The following is a 21,240-nucleotide window of genomic DNA, read 5'->3' as shown; positions in this document are numbered from 1 at the left end:
TTAAATAAATTTCAGTTATTTTATATTAATAAAATCAGGGTTATTATGCTGTGAGATTGAGAGTGGAAGGATTCTATGATGCTGTGATGATTTCCAGCTTGTCCATTGGAATTTTATGAATTTTATGTTGTCATTCAGCTGTCTTGTTCCTATATCACATGTAAATGTTTGCAGGTATACATCTAAAAGATAAAGATCTTTAAAAAAATCAATTCACACATATATGTGCTGTAGCATAGCAGTTACAGCTACTATAAAGGGAACAAATAGAAAATATATGTAAATATAGAAATACAGTGAAATACAGAAAACAAGTGAAATAAAAAAAAAAAAAAATGGCAAAGTTAAATGCCCTAGGCAAACATTGGCTCAACAAGTTGGAGAGGACTAGGGATTGTTAGCAACTATGTTGTATTGACTTAGTGCCTTCATTGAAGTTCTTACTGACAGGGGAAAAAAAAAAAAACAAAAACATCTCAAGTGAATTATATTAGTCAGGGTATTCCAGAGACACAAAGCCAATAGGATATATATATTCATATATATATATATATATATATATATATATATATATATATATATATTCTCTCTCTCTCTGACAGATGATAGATAGATAGATGATAGATAGATGATAGATGATAGGTAGATAGATGATAGATGAAAGAAAGATAGATAGATGGTAGAATGAAAGATAGATGATAGATAGATAGATGATAGATAATCTGCAAACTGGAGACCCAAGAAAGCTGGTATTATAGTTCTGAGAAACAGGGCACTGATGGGGTAAATAGCAGTCTGAAGGCAGGGAAAGACTAACTTCCAGCTCACACAATCAGGATGAGAGAGCAAATTCTCTCTTACCCTGACTAGTGTTATTCAGGTTTTCAGTGAATTGAATAGTAACTACTCACAGTAGGTAAAGCAATCTGCTCTACTCAGCTCACCAATTCAAATGCTAATTGCATGCAGAAACACGCTCACAAACATACCCAGAAGTAATGTCTAGTCAAGTATCTAGGAACTCAATGATTCAATCAAGTTGACACATAGAATTAACCATTATATGAATGATTAAAGATTTTAGTGGTCACCGTTGGGTAATAGCACAGTAGTTACAAATTGGGGTTAGAATCAGTAACACCTATAGGCGCCTGGGTGGTGCAGTCCCTTAAGCGTCGGGCTCAGGTCATGATCTCAGGGTCTTGAAGATCCAGCTCCACGTTGGGCTCTGAGCTGATATGTAGTCTGCTTGAGGTTCTCTCTGCACCTCCCTCTGCCCCTCCTGCTCATATGCACTCTCTTTCAAATAAATAAATATATCTTAAAAAAAAGAATCTGTGACACCTAATTAAGGCATCGTTCAGTTTTACTATTTTGGAGGTCAATCAGAATTAGTTCAGGACAGATTAATACGCAAGTGAGAAAAAAAAAAAGAGAGAGAGAGTGAGACCCAACCAGGAGTACTTGGGCAAAGGAAATGAAGTGAGAATAATTAACACCACTATTCATCAACATTCCACTAATATTTATCTTTAGATTTATTTGAATTCAGTGACTCTTTTTAAAGTAAATCTACAAATATGTATTAAACTGATACTATCTTCATACTGTATTAATTGAATTTGATTAGAAAAAGAATCAGGATACTCACTATTGTAATTGCCACACAAAATTACAAAAGTGTTTTCTAGAACATCACATTAGCAAAAGCGCTTCGGTCAGAGAGAAAATTTATTTAGCTTGAGCCCCTTTACCATGGAACAAACACCACAGAAGTGGGGTAGAAGATAATACGAATTGTCACAAGTAAACTCTAGCAAGTTATAAGTCTAGATGCTATCAACACTGAATAGATTTAAAATCAGTTGCACTAGCATCGAGTCAATTAAGTTAACTTGGGTCCATAACAGTAAGTTTAAACTGACTTTAACGAAAAAAAGGTGGGGAGTCAAGTAAATAGATTCATCATAGAAAAAAATAGAACTTTAACGTGAGGTACATAAAATGTCTTCTTTTGATAAAAGGTATATTAGAATCAGCCTGAACTACAGGTAAAAATATTTTTTACTTCTTGGGACTTGACAATATGGCACAAGTCTGACTTTTCTATGAGGAAGAGATTACACTTAAACTTTAGTATCTCTGTCCAAAAGAGACACTAAGACCAAGAGTGGCAAAAATGTCACTGATTTCCTTAAAATTTGTGTTATACCCAAACCAACATATTTGAATCAGAATTGAGGGAAAGATACATATTATTTAGTCATGAGATGTATAAATGTTTACATTACCAATGATAAACCAATCACAAATAAAGTTCAAAGTCTCTATATTCATACAATATAAGTAATTGGATATCTAAAAATCTCATATATTCTGTAATAATTTCATACTTAAAATAACAATGTTTTCCTTTGCCCTTTATTATTTATCTTGTTTTATTCCTTTCATTTAAATATAATTTAATAAAATAGAAAATATTAAATTAAATTATAGAAATTTTGGAAGAACATCAATACTTCTAATTTAGCTCCCTTATTATAGATGACTGGTTGGACTCTACTAGTAAATTCATGTTGACAATCTGATCATTCTGTGCATTCTTTGAGGAAAAGAATTACCTCTGTAACTATGTAAATAAACTAGCACTTTTCTGGTTCCAAGGAAATATATGCATTTTCATCCCAAACTGATTATTATGTAGTCATTCCTGTAGAAAATCTTTGAAAACCAATTCAAAGGTTAACTAGTATAGTTGAATAAATTAATTTACTACAAAAAAAATTAGAAGCTTTGTATTAACGACATATTTAAAATATATTATATATCCTTAAATTTAAATGGTCCATAAAGTAGATCATTACTAGGAAGAAATTCATTAATATGTATATAGATAATAAGATCATTACCAGAGATGAAAAGAATTAAAATTGCATGATTAAAGTGCTCATTAATGCACTAAATAGTATAGCATTAAAGAGATTATTGAACATTTCTGAAAGATACATTTCATTTTAAGGAAATATATGAGAAAATCTAGTAACTTTAGGCAATTCTCTAAAAATAGTTAAAATAGCCATCAAGATTAAATAGCACAGATTTTTTTTTTTTCCACAGAGAATAATTTGCATGCAACTTCTCTACTAAAGTTAAACTGAGAGAAAATACAATAAGGCAGATAAACCACCACTGATCTGGAACTCAGAAATGTGAACTCAAATTCTAAAATATCAAAATCTAAGTTTACGACCTTGTTCCAAGATTCCTAATCTTTCATTGCTTAACTTCTTCGTCTGCCCATATTGTAATATATGAGGAATATATCTTATATTTTAAATACCTAGAAGTTTTAAAAGTGATATATCAATGCATATGAAAAAGTGCTTGGAGTTTTTCAATAGAAGCTACAAAAATGACCCTTACGCCAATATTACTACCATATGTCCATCAACAATTACTAATATTTAGAAAGAACAGTGATATATAAAATAATGAATGGCTTATGAACTTAACTTACAAAAATTTTATTTGTCAGCATTCTCCCGAGAAACAGAACAGGATGTGGATACAAATAAAGATTTATTTTAAGGAATTGTCTCACATGATTATGGAGGCTGGCAAGACCAAAATGTGCAATTTAGGTCTGAAGGCCATAAAGCTGGAGATTCAAGGAAGCACCTATGTTGCAGTTAAAGTCTGAAGGCCATCCGTTAGCAGAATTCCCTCTTGCTCAGGGGAGGTAAATCTTTTGTTCTTTGTAGGACTTCAGCTAATTCAATGAGGGCCACCTACATTATGGAGGGAAATCTCTTTTATCCAAAGTCCACAGATTTACCTTTTTTTAAGTTGTGTAGCCCTTTATTAGCAACTAAAATAGAAGGTTCTGTTGTACAACATGGATAATAATTGACTATAACTAGAGATTTATTATATTCTAATACAGATCATTTATAAAAGCAATTTCTTTATTAAAAAGCTTCCATCCTTTTGTTTGTGCACAATTTGCAAAACTATCCTCAAAGTGGAATGTATGTGTACAAGTCTGGAAAGAGTGAAATTTAGGATATGGTAAATACTTTACAAGTCATTTTCAAAAAACTGTTTCCCACAACTGGGCCTTTACATTGCCATCTTTTTTTTATTATTATTTATTTATTTATTTATTTATTTATTTATTTATTTATTTAGAGTGGAGGGCAAGGAGCAGAGGGAAAGAGAGACTCTCAAGCAGAACCCAATCTGGGGCTTGATCTCACGACCCTGAGATCATGACCTGAGGTGAAATCAAGAGTCCACGCTTAACTTAGAGAGCCACCCAGGTGCCCCTGCCATCTTTTTTGATCAAAATATTTTGATGCCATCTTTCCTTCTACTATAAAACATTTTTTAATGAGTTGAAATTAAGGAAGGTCAACAACTACTAGAAAAGAAGAGAAGAGGTGCGCCTGGGTGGCTCAGGTTAAGCATCCCACTCTTGATTTTGTCTCAGGTCCTGATCTTGGTGGTTGAGAGATTGAGTCCCGCATTGGGCTTTGCACTCAGTGTGGAGTCTCCTTGTCCCTCTCTCTCTGTTCCTGCCCCTTCTTATGCTGTCTCCCTCTCTATCTCTAAAATAAATAAATAAAATCTTTAAAAAAAAGTAAAGAAAGGAAAAGAGGAGAAGAAACTTCTATTGGTTTGAGGTTTCAGAATCCCCCTAAACCAGGGCAAGTATCTGGTAAGGGCAGAGAATAAGTATGTGCAGGTGGCATCCCTGAGGATTCAGTTTCAGTGGACCTTGAGTGCTCCTACTGCATAACTCACTAAATTGTCTTACCAGTTTCTATACTGGCTTGACTGGGCATTCTTTTGGAGCTCTGTGATAGCATTTAATAAGACCCCAATGGGATGTCTTCCACATACAGTATTATGGTATTTCTTCAAGTAATTGCTAAAAGATACAGGATCTAATTGTCCTATGATACTCATGCCCATTTTATCTAGATGTTCAAAGAATCTATAAATCTCTCCATGGGATTCATCATAGTAACTGTAAGGGAAGTTTTGACCCCACTGGCAGAAATAGAAGAAACCACAAAGAGATTACTAGGATCTGCTAGATATTTACTGAAGAGTTTTCCAAATTCCTGTTCTTTTGACTCACTCAGAGCTCCAACACAGGATTAATGATAAAATCATCCTCGTGGCTTTCCATGGCTTTATAATATAAGGCAAATGCATTTCAGTACTGTGTTCATCTTCATCTGTCTGCAGAGACATTCATTCAAATATTCCTATCTTCCATAGTTCTCCGTAAATCTTTTGGTCAATATGAAGGTCATAGATTAGATAGATATAGATAGATATAAATATAGATACCCACCCTGGAAAGTGCACACTGAGACAGGGGCATATGATGAGAAGGCCACAGGCAGAAAATTCTCTGGGTAATAGATGGATCCACTTGCTTGTAAGCATGAGTAGCACAAGACCCACAGTATATCCTTCATGAGGTGCAATAATGGCTTTAGCAAGTCTTTTTGTAGACTGCACTTATGAAAGCCAACCTTCTAGCTCTGCATTCCCCCGTGGTTCTAAGGCTGTGCACCAGTGCCCAGAGTGACTGGCTTCCCATCAGACCATTGTGTTGAACAACTTGGTGTCTGTGCCACCTACCTACGATGAACGCTGTACGAGAATGAATGGGGAGGCAACAGCAGCAGGAGCAGTTTGGCAAGGGGACAAAACATCGAGGGCCCAGCCTGGAGGAGGCTGCAGCCTGGAGGAGATTGGTCCAGAGAGAGGAGGAGGAGGAAGAGAAGGAGGCAGGAGATAGCAGCCTGAGTGGTGGCAGTGGGGGCGGTAGCAACAATCATCACAAACTCCTGGGACCACTGGAAGATGGGGCCCACAGTGGTTTCACTGGAGCCAGGAAAGCCCTGGCCTTGGCCCTGACTCACTGCTTTCTCCAGCCTCCCCCACAGCGCCCAACAGATTTAAATATTAATCTCAGCCAAAAGACTGCACAGAAAAATCCAAAATGTTTGACCACACCTGGGCACCATGGCCCAGCCAAGTTGATACACAGTATTATCCATCAAATAAATTAATTGTGATTAATTGTGATTCCAACATACTCATCCTTCTTTATTTAATTACTAAGTTGTCTTGAAATTAATATAAGGCAATGTAGTGACCAAGTAAATGGCAGGAGGTTCCCAGAGAGTGCTTACACAATCTTTTGTTCTCATCAGTTTAAAGTTCATATAAAGGTCTTCACATAGATAGAACACTTCAGTTTTCCTCAGATTTTCACTTGAACCATTCCCATCCCACTTGCTTATATTTTATTCCATCTTTTGGATCCCGTGTATGTAGAATTTTCACTCAGGTCCACTACTATGACCTTTTTTTAAATGAAAGATCTTCACACCAGTGTTGAATCAGTCAATCCATCCTTCCCCCACCCCCCATAATGATAAAAATGTAATAAAGCCCCTTCCTGTTTAGTAGGGATCCAACATAATTATTAAATTTATGTTCAGAGAAGAATGATATGTAGTGTTTACAAATTTATAATCACAATTCACACATGAGAAACTATATCACAAAAAAAAAGAACTAGTACTTGTTCATCCTTGTAGTGCATGTTCTGTATAAGTAACCCTACTTTCCTTTCCTTAGTATGAATGAAATGTGACTCTAATATGTTCAAATTAAACATATAGTTCAACAAAAAATATACTTTATAAAATTACCTGGAGACATGAACCCAAAGGGGGTCTATTTGTAGCAAATTGATGCAGAGCAAGGCACTTCTCAGACATGTTATAGATATGCTATGTATAGCATATATATATAAGTAATATATATATATATATTGTTTTAACAAGAGACTACAGAGAGCTGGAATAACTAAATATTCTTTTAATCATAATGTGTGAATCCAAATACATTAATACATTTTGTTTGTCTAATTACTTTATGTTTAAATGCATGTGTATATATACATACATAAAAATAATATATTGATGGCTAGAATATCTTTAGCTATTCTGTCCCTCTATAATTAATTGCTATGGCTCAAATATTAAAAGTATATCTGATATTATGGAGTAAATGAAGATATTTTTCTCAAAACAACTATATTTGCAAAAAATCTGATCATTTTCTTCTAATCACTAGATTCCTTCCTAACACGTATTCTCATAAGCATTTTTATTTATTTCACAAACACTCTACCATTTTTTTCTAATGAAACATATTTTATTCACAACTTTACAATCACCCATATTTAGTGCTTTAATGCCAATTTAGCCTTTGGCTATTTGAATATAAGGATGTGGTGAATTATATACCATTTACAACCTTGACTCTAATCACTAGCTGGAGGTGTCTTGCATGATGGATGCAGAGAGTCCTTTAAGATTATAAATTATAACATCTAGTATATTCTTTTAATAAAAATGGCTATCAATAGAATGGATTTTAGAGAAAATTATAGGCATTTTCCTGATGCAAGTCTCTGATTATGCAAATGATTAAACCAAAGCACATGAAGCACAGGAACTCCAGTGGCTTTTCTATAAGCACAAAAGTTTATTCTGAAAAATCTGGATTGTTCCAAGTCTTCTGACTTTTAAATCAATGTTCTTTTTTTTAAAAAAAATATAGTTCATACCACCTAATAATAAATTTTGTTTCACTCACTTCTTTGTTTTTCTATTATTTTAATTAACCTATAGAAATAAAGAAACAAGTAATTTTAAGTTACATCATTTTAGTCTACTAAACATGAATATCATGTGAAGTATCCAATAACCTGAAGTTAAATAAAATTATAACAAAATCAGCATTATGAGTGTAAGAAGCTGTTGATTTTCTTAAAGGTTTTTTTTTTTTTTTTTAAGATTTTATTTGTTTATTTGACAGAGAGACACAGCGAGAGAGGGAACACAAGCAGGGGGAGCAGCAGGCAGAGGGAGAAGCAGGCTTCCCGTGGAGCAAGGAGCCTGATGTGGGGCTCGAACCGAGGACCCTGGGATCATGACCTGAGCTGAAGGCAGACGCTTAACGACTGAGCCACCCAGGTGCCCCTTTCTTAAAAGTTTTATTTGGAGATCTGAAGTTACATATATAGTTCAAATAAGCTCAAAATAAATGCCATGACTTGCAGTTGTTACCTTATTAAACAAAATATTTATAAATGCAACCAGCTGATTTTCCTTTTTTTAAATTTAAATACAATTAGCCAACATATAGTACATAATTTTTCATTTAGAACCGAACTATTATATATCAGAAGATAGCATTTTATATAGTAATAAAAACGTAGGAGTGCCTGGGTGGCTCAGTCGGTTAGGCATCTGCCTTCAGCTCAGGTCATGGTCCCAGGGTCCTGGGATCGAGCCCCACATTAGGCTCCCTGCTCAGCGGGGAGTCTGCTTCTCCCTCTCCCACTCCCCCTGCTTGTGTTCCCTCTCTTGCTGTCTCTCTCTGTCAAATAAATAAATAAAATCTTTTTAAAAAATGTAAAAATAACTTCTCAATTTGAAAAATTTTGTGACTTTTTAAATTTTTTTAAAGCTTTTATTTATATATTTATTTATTTATTTATTTATTTATTTGATAGAGAGAGTGAGAGAGAGCATAAGAGAGGCAGCAAGAGTTTGGCAGAGGAGCAGAAGGAGAGGAAGAAGCAGACTCCCCTCTAAGCGGGGAGCCCAACATGACCCTCAATCCCAGGACACTGAGATCATGACCTGAGCTGAAGGCCAACACTTAAACGACTGAGCCACCCAGGCACCCCTTGAAAAATTTTGTGACCTTTTAAGGGAAACCTATTGTTTTTTTAGCTATAAAAAAATGAAGTTGGACCCTTACCTGACACCATATAACAAATATTAACTCAAAATGAATCTATGACTTAAATGTAAGATCTAAAACAATAAAATCTTAGAAGAAAGCAGGATAAGACTGCATGACATTGGATTTGACAATAATTTCTTGGATATGACACCATAAACAGAGAACAGGAGAGAAAATAGACAAAGCAGACTTCATGAATAACAAAAAAAAGTACATCAAAAGATTCTATCAACACAGTAAAAAGGCAACCCACACAAAAGGTAAAAATATTTGCAAATCACATATTTGATTCTAGAATGTATAGAAAAATCCTAAAATTCAACAGCAACAAAAATATAAAAAAAAAAACAATTTAAAAATGGGCAAAGACTTGGATAGACATTTCTCTAAAAAAGATATACAAATGGCCATAAGCACATGAAAAGATGGTCATCACTAATCATTAGGGAAAAGTAAATCAAAACTATAATGAGATACCTCTTCACACCCACTAAGATGACTACTATCAAAAAAACAGAAAACACCAAATGTTGCTAAGATATGGAGAAATTGGAACACTTATTCATTGCTGGTGGGAAGATAGAATAGTATAGCCACTATGTAAACTAGTATGACTCTTCCTCAAAAATTTAAACATAGAATTACCATACAAGCCATCAATTCTATTTCTGAGTATATACCCTAAACAATTGAAAGCAGTCTCAAAGATATCTGTACACCCATGTTCATGACCACATTATTTATAATAGCTAAAAGGAAGAAGCAACTCAAGTGTCCATTGGCACATTAAAAGATAAGCAAAATGGGGTATATACATATGATGGAATGTTATTCAACCTTAAAAAGGAATATGGTGCAACATGAATGAACCTTGAGGACATTATGCTAAGTGAAATAATCCACCCACAAAAAAGGTAAATACTATGATTCCATTTATATGAACTACTCAATGTAGTCAAAACCATAGAGACAGAAAGTAGAATGATGACTAGACCGGGACTAGAGAAAGGAGGGAAATGGGGAGTTATTGTTTAATGGGTATAAAATTTCTATTTTACAAGACAAAAAGAGTTATGGAGATGGGTGGTAATGGCTGCACATTATAAATGTATTTAATACCATTAAATTATACACTTAAAATTGGTTAAGATGGTAAATTTGATGTTCTATATATTTTACTGTGATAAAAAATTGAAAAAATAAAATTACACAGGATTAAAAGGATATATATATATAATAGCAATTTCTTTTTTAGTCCCATGCTTATATTTTATGAAAATATTTCAACAAATATTTTGTCCAGCAAATTAGAGGAATTAGTTGGACCCTAGTATGTTCAAGCATTGAATATCTCTCCTTCACCTGAAATTCTCAAAAATTATTAAGACTTGTTATAAACTTGCTTCTTTGCATTTCATCTGTTTTAAAGATTTATTTATTTATTTAGAGAGTGCGAGTTGGGGGAAAGGCAGAGAGGGAGGGAGAGAGAATCTCAAGCAGACTCTCCGCACAGAGACTGATTTTATGACTCTGAGATTATGACCTGAGCCAAATCAAGTGTTGGACACTCAACCAACTGAGCCACCCAGGCACCCCTACATTTTATCTATTTTAGAACCACACCCCGTGAAAGTGATATTAAAGCAACATACCACTTATTAACATTGTCTAAATTTGTCTAGCTTTTTCATAATTATTTATAAATTACAGAAGGAACAATTGCTTCTGATTTCACAGTAACAAATAAAAAAAAAATTTCTCAATTGTCTCTTAACTGAATTTGTCTGATATTTTCCTCATGATTAGACTGGGCTTGTAGGTTTGGGGAAGTAAGATCATAGAGGTAAAGTGTCATCTTACCACATCATATCAACTTAGCACTGATGATATAAACCTTTATCACCCAGCTGAGGTAATGTTTGCTAGGTTTCTACACTGTAAAGTTACGATTTTTTCTCATCTCCTTACTGCACTCTTGGGAAGGAAGTCACTATGGGAAACCCACACTAAAAGGTATGGGGTTATATTCCACTCCTCCGAGGGCACAGTTTACATAAATTATTTGCAATTCTTCTGTTCAGAATATTTGTCTATTCTCCCTCATTTATTTATTTATTCAATAATTGATTTATATTTGTATGTATTCATATATATCTATTTTATTCTTTGCATTAGAATATTACTTAAGTTATTTTGTTGTTCAAATGGTTCCAGTTTTGGCCATGGGGACCTCTTTAAATTGGCTTCCATGTCCCTTTGATATACACTCATCATGGGTGTGTGTGTGTGTGTGTGCTTCCTTACTTTCTGGTACTAAAAGATTCTTTAGGCTCATCCTGTACATTTCTTGCCCCAGTCCTTTTTTAAAAAATTTTATTTATTTATTTGACAGAAAGAGAGAGAGCACAAGTAGGGGAAGCAGCAGGCAGAGGGAAAAGCAGGCTCCCCTGCTGAGCAGGGAGCCCAAAATGGGGGGCTCAATCCCAGGACTCTGGGATCATGATCTGAGCCAAAGGCAGCTGCTTAATGACTGAGCCACCCAGGTGTCCCTTTTTCCCCAGTCCTAAGATCAGTCATTTTACAATGAGCTCTGGTTCCTTTTATTGGATAATGGTATTAGAAACTATTATCTGAGTCTAAGTAGATACGTTGCTACTAGGTTGACATCCTAACTTTTAAAAACACAGTAATTCTACAAGAAAAGTTATGTAAGTGATACTTTGTCATTGACAGGGAAGTTGTCTTCAATTTTAAAAATATCAAAATGGGGCACCTGGGTGGCTCAGTCGTTAAAAATATCAAAATGGTTTGTCATGAAACTTACAAAGAACCCTATTTAGAAGGCAATAAAAGCCCTAGGCAAGAATAACATTTACTTTAAAACACTTGAATTTGGGTATTTCTTTTTAACATTTTACTTATATTCATAAAGATAAGTTCACAAGTAAGTGCACAACTTGATGAATTGTCACAGACTAACACACTCATATAACTACCAGCCAAATGAAGAGATAGATGCCTCCCAGTAATCGCCTGGGGCTAAGGACACCTTTCTTTCTTCCCATGTATGCCACCACATTTGTCCTACAGTCTTGGTGCCTCAGCCACTCCTGCGCCTCACACTACATTCCCATTTCCTGCGAAGTGGAGCTGTGGCAGCTATCAGGTACACACCTGCAGGTCATTCTGAGATGATAGGCAAGATGAATTCACTTTCTGAGCAGCTGACCAAATGAAATTCTGTTGTTTTTTTTTCACTCAAAGTGGTATATCCAATAGCAAGGTCCTCCCGGCTGACACTGTTTATTTGGACATTCTGAATTCCTTAGCCACAGTTATAGGACCTTTAGCAGCGATCACAGATCACAGAATGCAAACAACTTTTTGGCAATAATTGTATAACAATCAAATTCCTGTAAAAGCTCACATGGTTGCTTCTATTTTCACACATTTGCCCTAATCACAGACTAGTCTTAAAGAAGTCCACATTTTCCTGACTTCACTCACCTGAATTATTGTAAAGGAGTGAAAATTTTATATGGTATGAATCTTCAGCTGACATAGATACTTCCTAGGGAAGAAAAAAATCTTGCAAGCAGTCCCTTGAATATGCATTTTGGAAAGGCATCATAGTGGGTTGAATAGTGGTCCTCAAAAGATAGGTCTATTTCCTAATCCTTTGAGCCTGTGAATAGGACTTTATTTGGAAAAAGAATCTTTGAGAGTCTAAGTTAAAAATCTTAAGATCACCCTGGATTACTCAAGTACCCTAAATCAAATGATTTTACAGTCCTAAATACAATAATGAATGTTTTTACAAGAGACAAAAGAGAGAAGACACAAGACACAGAAGAAGAGAAGGTCACGTGCAGAGAGAAGAAAGAAACTATTAGAGTTATGTAGCCACAAGTAATGAATTCCAGAAGCCACCAAAAGCTGCAAGAGACGAGGAAGAAATACCCCTTAGAGCCTGCAAACACTTCGATTTTGGATTTCTAGTCTCCAAACTGTGAGAAAATAAATTACATCATTTTAAGCCATCAGGTTATGGTAATTTGTTATGACAGCCCTTGGAAACTAATACAGGAGGAAAGATATGAGGGTTGAAATAGATATAACAGGGGAACCTGGGTGGCTCAGTCAGTGAAGCATCTCACTCTTGATTTCAGCTCAGGTCTTAATCTCAGTCGTAGAATTGAGCCCTTTTGTTGGGACCTGTGCTCACTGGGGAGTCTGAATGAGATTTTCACTCTCCCTCTCCCTCCCCCCAAATAAATAAATAAATCTTTAAAAAATAAGTATAAAGGGGCACCTGGGTGGTGCAGTCAGGTGTCTGACTCTTGGTTTCAGCTCAGGTCATGATCTCAGGGTTGTGAAATCTAGACCCACTTCAGGCTCCACACTCAGAATGGAGTCCGCTTGAGACTCTCCCTCTCTCTCTGCCCCTCTTGCTTATGCTCTCTCTCTCTCTCAAATAAGTAAGTAAATAAATAAATAAATAAATAAGTGTAACAGTTGACAGAATAGAGAAGAATAGCTAAACTGATGATCAAGAAAATGAGGGAAATAATATTTTATGCTTCTTTTGAAGGACAGTAAGGAAAGAAAGAAAAATAGAGAAGGAAGGAAGGAGCAGAACAAGAAGAAATGTACTCAAATGAAGGGTCAATGAGGGATATTCTATGGTAGAGACCAAAAGTCTTTATTAGCCACATGTTTCCAAAGGAATCCATTGTCTTCCTTATTTTGCTGTCTAGTTCCCCTGAATTTTAGTAAACATTGTTACATTCAATATAAAAATATGAAGTTGTATATGTGGTTGGATTTGGGGTAGATTGGAAAAGGAGTTTTGATATCTGGATTAACAAAAATCAAGGCAGTGACCAGACTAATGGAAGCAGATACCCAGACTCTGAGGAGCATTTAAAGATACAAAATCTTCAAGAATTCACAGAATTAGGGAGTTTTCAGACTTCCTGTGATTTGAAATCACTCGTTTAACATTCACAATGTTATATTCTCCTCCTAGTGCTTATAGATTATAGTTTTATGACTGGGGAGCTACTCTCCCCAAATTAGACCTGTGGTTACCTGTGGTTACAATTTCCCCAATAATACTTTCTTTTGCCTTTTTATAAGATTGACTTCTTTAAATACACTCTATCTCTTCCATCAGCTATCTTTCACATTCTATGGAATAATTCCTCAGAGCTTATAAACTTGCTCTAGGCTTCAATCTTCATTTGTCTACTTTTACTCTATTTGTAATCCATTTGTCTATTGCTCTTCACAACAAAAGTTTAAAAAGCTAACTACATAAATTTGATGTTTTACTCTCTGTACAATTCCTTGAATAAAAAAAGATTTCTGTCTCTGTATTTCTCCTTTTTCATTATCTTCAACTATCATTACTCAAAACTAAAACAAAGCTTATCCTTTATTATCTTTCCATAAAGGACTATGGCTTTTTTTCCCTACAATTTAATACAAAGGAACCTAGTAATTATTTGTTGAATGAATAAGTGAAGTGAATCAATGTATTTTGCTTTGTAAAAAATATTTTTACACTGAAATGTATTAATTTGAAATAAAATATATAGGGGCGCCTGGGTGGCTCAGTCGTTAAGTGTCTGCCTTCGGCTCAGGTCATGATCCCAGGGTCCTGGGATCGAGCCCCGCATCGGGCTCCCTGCTCCGCGGGAAGCCTGCTTCTCCCTCTCCCACTCCCCCTGCTTGTGTTCCCTCTCTCACTGTCTCTCTCTCTGTCGAATAAATAAATAAAATCTTTAAAAAAAAAAAAAATGAAATAAAATATATAAAGATTAAAATTAATTTTTAAAGTTTTATACATCAATCACTTTTAAAAAATTCATGAACCTACACTTTCTTGATTTCATGATCTTCTGAGAGAATTTAAACAATAACTTACTTTAACCGTCCCAAAATTTGTGTTTTGACTTTGTTATAGAGAAACTTCATAGAACTAATTTATCATCTTCTCTTCTAGACTTTATCACATTAAAGTTACAATTTTGTGTTTTCAATATGAAAATAATTTGTAAAATTTTATTTAATAATAATTTTACAGTTCTTTTAATAAATCTTTGAGAGTATATTTCCAGAAGCAAAGTGTTGATATGACAATTTTTTTAAAAGATTTATTTATTTATTTGAGAGAGAGAGTGAGAGAGCACGGTGGGTGGAAGGGAGAGGGATAAAATCTTAAGGAGACTCTGCACTGAGTGTGGAGCCTGACGAGGGGCTCAATCCCAAGAACCTGAGATCATGACCTGAGCCAAAACCAAGAGTCAGATGCTTAACTGATTGTGCCACCCAGGAGCCACTGATACATGAAATACATTTTTAAAAGATGAAAACAAAGTTTGAATTAATCATCAGTCTTTACATTTTCTAAAATCCAGATAATTTTCAAATGATATTTATTCAGTTAATGTGCAATTAGCCTCAATCAAATATACTTCATATTTTTTCAAAATGAAAATATTATTAGAAGAAATGTATTAGCATTATAGGTATAGCAAAAGCTGTGGTGCCCTTACTATTCTCATATACACTGATGACTTCCTAATAAATCATCTGTAAACTTAGCTGATGATATAGGGCAGTTAAGGTACCTTTACCTGATAATGAACATAAATCTGCCCCTTGAGACAACACTGAATCTTGTTCTATACTGTGTGCCAGAGTTCCCTAACAAAACAAAGTCCTAGTTTCCCATATATTTATCATGCTCATTAATGTATCTTAAATTTATTTTCTTCATTTCCCTTTTTCATTTCTCCACTCACCTACTGGTGACTCCTGTATCTAACTATCGGAAAGAATGCTTTTGGGTTCTGTCTTAAAGTCTGTGTTGGGGTAAACCCAGACTCAGGCTCTTGGTATTTGAAATACTCCTACCAGTAGACCCTCAGGATGGGATAGTGAAAGTGCTGACCACATGCCAACAACTTTGTTGAGGGTAAGTGAAGTATGATGCTCTTTGGCATTTTTACAATGAAAATTATTAAAATTTTCACCTGTGGTGTGTTGGCATTGAATATGAGTAGAAGGGGCTATACTGAACTAAGTACTAGCTTATATGTTTGAAAGATGGAGACAATGGTTATTTTTATGATTATAAAATGGGTTGGCTGTTACTAATTACCACAGAAGTCCATTGGTATGAAAACATCAGACTAAATTCAGTAAACTAAACATTTAGAAAATAACTTGAATGCCAGAGGATTTCAAAGTGGTATTTAAAATAACTCTTTTGTCCTGCAGTGAAAGGGCTGACTCTATTTTAAATTAGGCCTGAGAAGTGATTGAAGTATGAAAGAGTTACAATGGAAACCAAGTACACATTTTCTGTAAGTCTTCTAAAATGAAGTGAAGACATTAAAAGGAAGGGAGAAGACCTGAAGCAAGGATTAATTTTTTTTGTATGTATTTTAAAAAAAAATTATTCCCAAGATTCCTTGAACCTTTGGGTTGTAAGGAGCAGTCCCCTCACAATTTCTAGAAGAGATCATTTTCTCAATATCTGCAGAACATTCAGTTGGTTTCACTTGAAAAAACTACCTTACAAGATGATGTCTATCTGATGTTTTCCCCATTTCCCACTTATTGTTCCTGAAACAGCTTCAGCATGGCCTAAGTGGCTATAACCCTAGCAGAAGGAGAAGCATGATTATTTACCAGAAAATCTATAAGATATAGTTAATACATTCCATAAAGAACCATGAGGACATGCTTGGGAATTGATTTGGAAAGTGCTGGATCACAGGATGTGGACTGTAAAGCCAGATAAGTGAGATTTTATTGATACTAGGACATTATTAATTCAAGTAAATACCTTTAGTTTTATATTCTGTTAGAATTGCTGCTTGAAGTTTGAGGGCAATGATGTCATATAAGAAAAGAAATGGCAAGAGAACTGGTGGCATCATGAGAAGGCAGACAAACTTACTAGATTGACCAACAAGACTGAAATAGCAAGTAGAGATCCTTGACTTACAGGGATCTGTTGTAATGGCTAATAGAGCATGGTATTCCTAGAGATGAAAAAGGTACACAATGAAATGTGGGTTTTTTTGTTTGTTTTACTTATAAAACCATAAAATATTAAGAGTGGGTGAGCCAATGGCTAATGGTTACTGCTGTAATAGAAAACCATGATTCCTAACTCAATCTCCAGATCTGAGTCAATTCTCAAATCCAGAGCCAGTTGGTTGAAGAAAAGGACAAATTCTTTTTAACAAGGACCCTAAAATGCTCAGGGAGTATATTTGGGAGCTATTCCAGGAAAAAGTAATGTATATTGAGGGCAGTGGATTAACTAGAAACTTCTTTGAGTATCTCAGCTAAAACTAACACCAGGAGAACCAAATGAAATTCAATATCCCTCATTAAAATGGGAGTATATGAACATGACATGATGACTATAGTCATGGCCCAGGTCTAATTTGCAATGGGTGTATAGAGTTTATAAATCCTTTTTATAGTTATTTCTCTTGTCCCTATGTGAATAATTAGCATGGATTTATTTAACAAATGGAAGAATATCACATTGGTTGCCTCTCATGTGGAGTAATAAAAATTTATATCAAAAGAAGTCAAGTGGAAGCTTTTAAAACTCCTACAGCCAACATGGTAAATAAGAAACAATGCCGCATCTCAAGTAAAATGGCAGACATTAATGCCACCCTTAAAGACTTAGACAATCCAGAGGTACACATGTAATTTACTGGTTGTATCCATCCAGACCAGGGGATCATGAGAGATGATGGCGTAGTCTTAACAGCAGCTGCTCTGTAAGTGTAGAATCTTTACTACAACACATGTTCTGATGCCATGTCTTTTGATCTAGTGAATATGTTCCTTCTAATTTTTTTTCAAAATGGAATTTGAAGTAGTTTGCACTAACCAAAGATCTTTCTCCAGGGCAAAGTAAGCCTTCTTTATCTGTATCAAAATATAAATCAAATAAAATTTGGCCATCTTGACTCAATGATGAACAAGACATTGGTTCATTCTAATGATGGCATTTTACAATTGAACTTGAGAGTACAAAGAGGTAAATATTTGGGATGCCCTAGTAAGGTGTAAAAAGACAAAGAGGGAGAGTATTCAGTAGTTTTAATGGGTATGCCACAACACAAAGTTTTAGGAGACCCAGATTTCTGGCATACACTGAGGCATCTCTGTCTGCCCTCCAAAGTGAAATAAAGTTAATATATGCTGCATTTCTTCTTCTTTTTTAAATCTACTTTTTTTTAAAGATTTTATTTATTCATTTGAGACACAGAGATACAGAGAGAGAGCATGAACAGTGGGAGAGGCAGAGGGAGAGGGAGAAGCAGGCTTGCCGCTGAGCCAGGAGCCAGACATGGGGCTCGATCCCAGGACCCTGGAATCATGACCTGAGCCGAAGGCAGACGCTTAACGACTGAGCCACCCAGGTGCCCCATGCTGCATTTCTTATCAATAAGAAAGAGGGGCACCTGGGTGGCTCAGTCGTTAAGCGTCTGCCTTCGGCTCAGGTCATGATCCCAGGGTCCTGGGATCAAGCCCCGCATCGGGCTCCCTGCTCGGCAGGAGGCTTGCTTCTCCCTCTTCCACTCCCCCTGCTTGTGTTCCCTCTCTCACTGTATCTCTCTCTGTCAAATAAATAAATAAAATCTTTAAAAAACTGTGTTAAATAAGAAAGAGCCATACTACTTGATAGATTTCTTTGGAATGTGAAAATGGCAAATATTACACTTGTGAATGTAGCTTGTATTTGGAAGATGGGTAGTTTTAAATGGAGCCCTCCACAAGACAGGATTCTGCTCTAGGTTCAGTCTATACTTCAATTATCTCTGACAGGTGGACTATGTGACCTGGTAGAGGCCATATGGTACTACCTGTGTCATAAGAATGTTTTATAGAATCTCTGGCTGTCCCCAATATGGAAGTCATAGCATAAGATTTTAAGCTATGCCATATTCAACAGAAAATCATTTATAATTTAAAAAGCAGCTTCCAGCATGCTATTAATACTAGTAGAGACCAAACGCCTGACTCTGTAATGTAATTTCTTCTAGAAGCTGTGTGACATGTGTTGAGTGTTCACACGACCACTAAGCTAGAAGTGTGGGTACAGCATAATTCCTTCACATGATGGAAATGGCATATTCAGGATTGGGACCGAAGAGATCCAGAGGACCCAAGGCAAAGAAATTATATGGCATGCTGGTATGGAATTGGACTCACTAGTGTCAGCTGGAATGATTAGATTTGAAAATGATAGAATCCCTCCTTCCTCCCCCAATACATATATCTGTCTTGCTCTATTCTTTTCCTTCACCTAATACCTGTAGCCTGTGAATGATTCCCCATGAGCTGATAGTGAAGGATGCACTTGATAATTAGTGCCTGTGATGATTTACTTTATTTGTCAAATTGTCAGGACATTTCCCAGATATTTGGCCAAATATTATTCTAGATATTTCTGTGAAGGTGGTTTTGGAAGAGATTAACATTTAAATTCATGGACTTTCAATAAAGCAGATCGCTATCCATAATGTGGCTGGACCTCATTTAATCAGTGGAAGGTCTTGATAAAACAAAGACTGACCTCTCTAAGCAAGAAGGAATTCTGATAACAGACGGTTTTAGGACTCAAGCTACAACTTTTCCTTGGGTCTCCAGCCTGCCTGTCTACTATGTAGATATTGAACTTATCAAGTCTCCACAATTATGTGAGCCAGTTTTTCCTTTCTCTCAAAAAAAAAATATATATATATATTTATTTATTTAAATATATAAATATATAATACATAAATATAAAATAATTTATATTTAATTATAATGTGCATTATTTAATTTTAATATATAAATATAAAATATAAATATGTGTATGTATGTATACATATATATATATACATATATATTGCAGTCCTTATCAGAGCAGGCCTAAAAGGCACTTGTGAAGACAAATATTGCCACTGAACTGAACTTAGAACATCTGGGTAATCAACCTAGCTATAAGAAGAAGTAATATAAACAGAATAAGAAAAAGGTAGGAGAGAATTATATAAACTGGATGTTTTATAGTAGCACATAGCTCGCTTGGATGGACTATAAGGGGCCTAGAAAATGCAGGACTGGAGGAGTAGAGACAAATCCAGAGAAAGGGCAGGTGGATGAATCTCTGAGGGCATCCAGCATTCAGATCTTTGTTTTTTACATCATGGCTTACCAGGCAGCATCTATAGCAGAAAAAAACAAAACAAAAACAAAAACAAAAACAAAAAAGCACACTAAACAAATCGAAAAAGACCCTGTAAGAAGGACAGAGCAATCAGCTTCTTAGACATCAGAACTATTTATGTCTAGCTTGAGACACCAAGCAAGCAATGAGATGAACAGAAATGCTGGCCAAGTGTGAGGCAAGTCTAGAATGAGTGTTGAGGAAGAAGATGATAAATGCCAGGTGTGGTTTGGGGACAAGCTGTAGTAGTGAGGACAGTAACTTATCTAATTTTTTTCTGCCCTTCTTCTTAGAAGTTATTATTATAGAAATTGCAACCAGACTCCATCTTGAGTAGCTATATGTCCTCAGAGTAAAGTTAACATAATTCATCACAAACATATCTTAGTGGTTCAAGGACTGGCTTGTAATAGACACCATTAGTGTCTCAAATATACCACCAGAAGTGGACCTCCAATGCTATGGGCAACTCATCTTCTACAAAGCAGGAAAGAATGTCCAATGGAAAAAAGACAGTCTCTTCAACAAATGGTGTTGGGAAAATTGGACAGCCACATGCAGAAAAATGAAACTAGACCACTTTCTTAGACCATACACAAAAATAAATTCAAAATGGATGAAAGACCTAAATGTGAGACAGAAATCAGTTAAAGGGATAGTATCCAAGATCTATAAAGAACTTATCAAACTCAACACCCCCAAAACAAACAAACAAAAAAATCCAGTCAAGAAATGTGCAGAAGACATGAACAGAGATTTCTTTACAGAAGACATACAAATGGCCAACAGATACATGAAAAGATGCTCAACATCACTCACTATCAGGGAAATACAAATAGAAACCACAATGAGATACCACCTCACACTGGTCAGAATGGCTAAAATTAACAAGTCAGGAAACAACAGATGTTGGCAAGGATGTGGAGAAAGGGGAACCCTCTTATACTGTTGGTGGGAATGCAAACTGGTGCAGCAACTGTGGAAAACAGTATGGAGGTCCCTCAAAAAGTTAAAAATAGAACTGCCCTACAACCCAGCAATTGCACTACTAGGTATTTATCCAAAGGATACAAGCATGGTGATTTGAAGTGGCACATTCACCCTAATATTTATAGCAGAATGTCCACAAGAGCCAA

The 21,240-nt window shown here is 35.4% G+C and overlaps 1 pseudogene; it reads right to left on the bottom strand.

Moving 5' to 3' along the window:
• Positions 1-4,767: 4,767 nt before the first annotated feature.
• Positions 4,768-5,472, bottom strand: LOC118550890 (protein MEMO1-like; annotated as a pseudogene).
• Positions 5,473-21,240: the final 15,768 nt, after the last annotated feature.

The sequence above is a fragment of the Halichoerus grypus genome, chromosome 3, assembly GCF_964656455.1.
Source record: "Halichoerus grypus chromosome 3, mHalGry1.hap1.1, whole genome shotgun sequence".
Taxonomy (NCBI): Eukaryota; Metazoa; Chordata; class Mammalia; order Carnivora; family Phocidae; genus Halichoerus; species Halichoerus grypus.
This window is presented reverse-complemented; position numbering and strand designations above follow the sequence as displayed.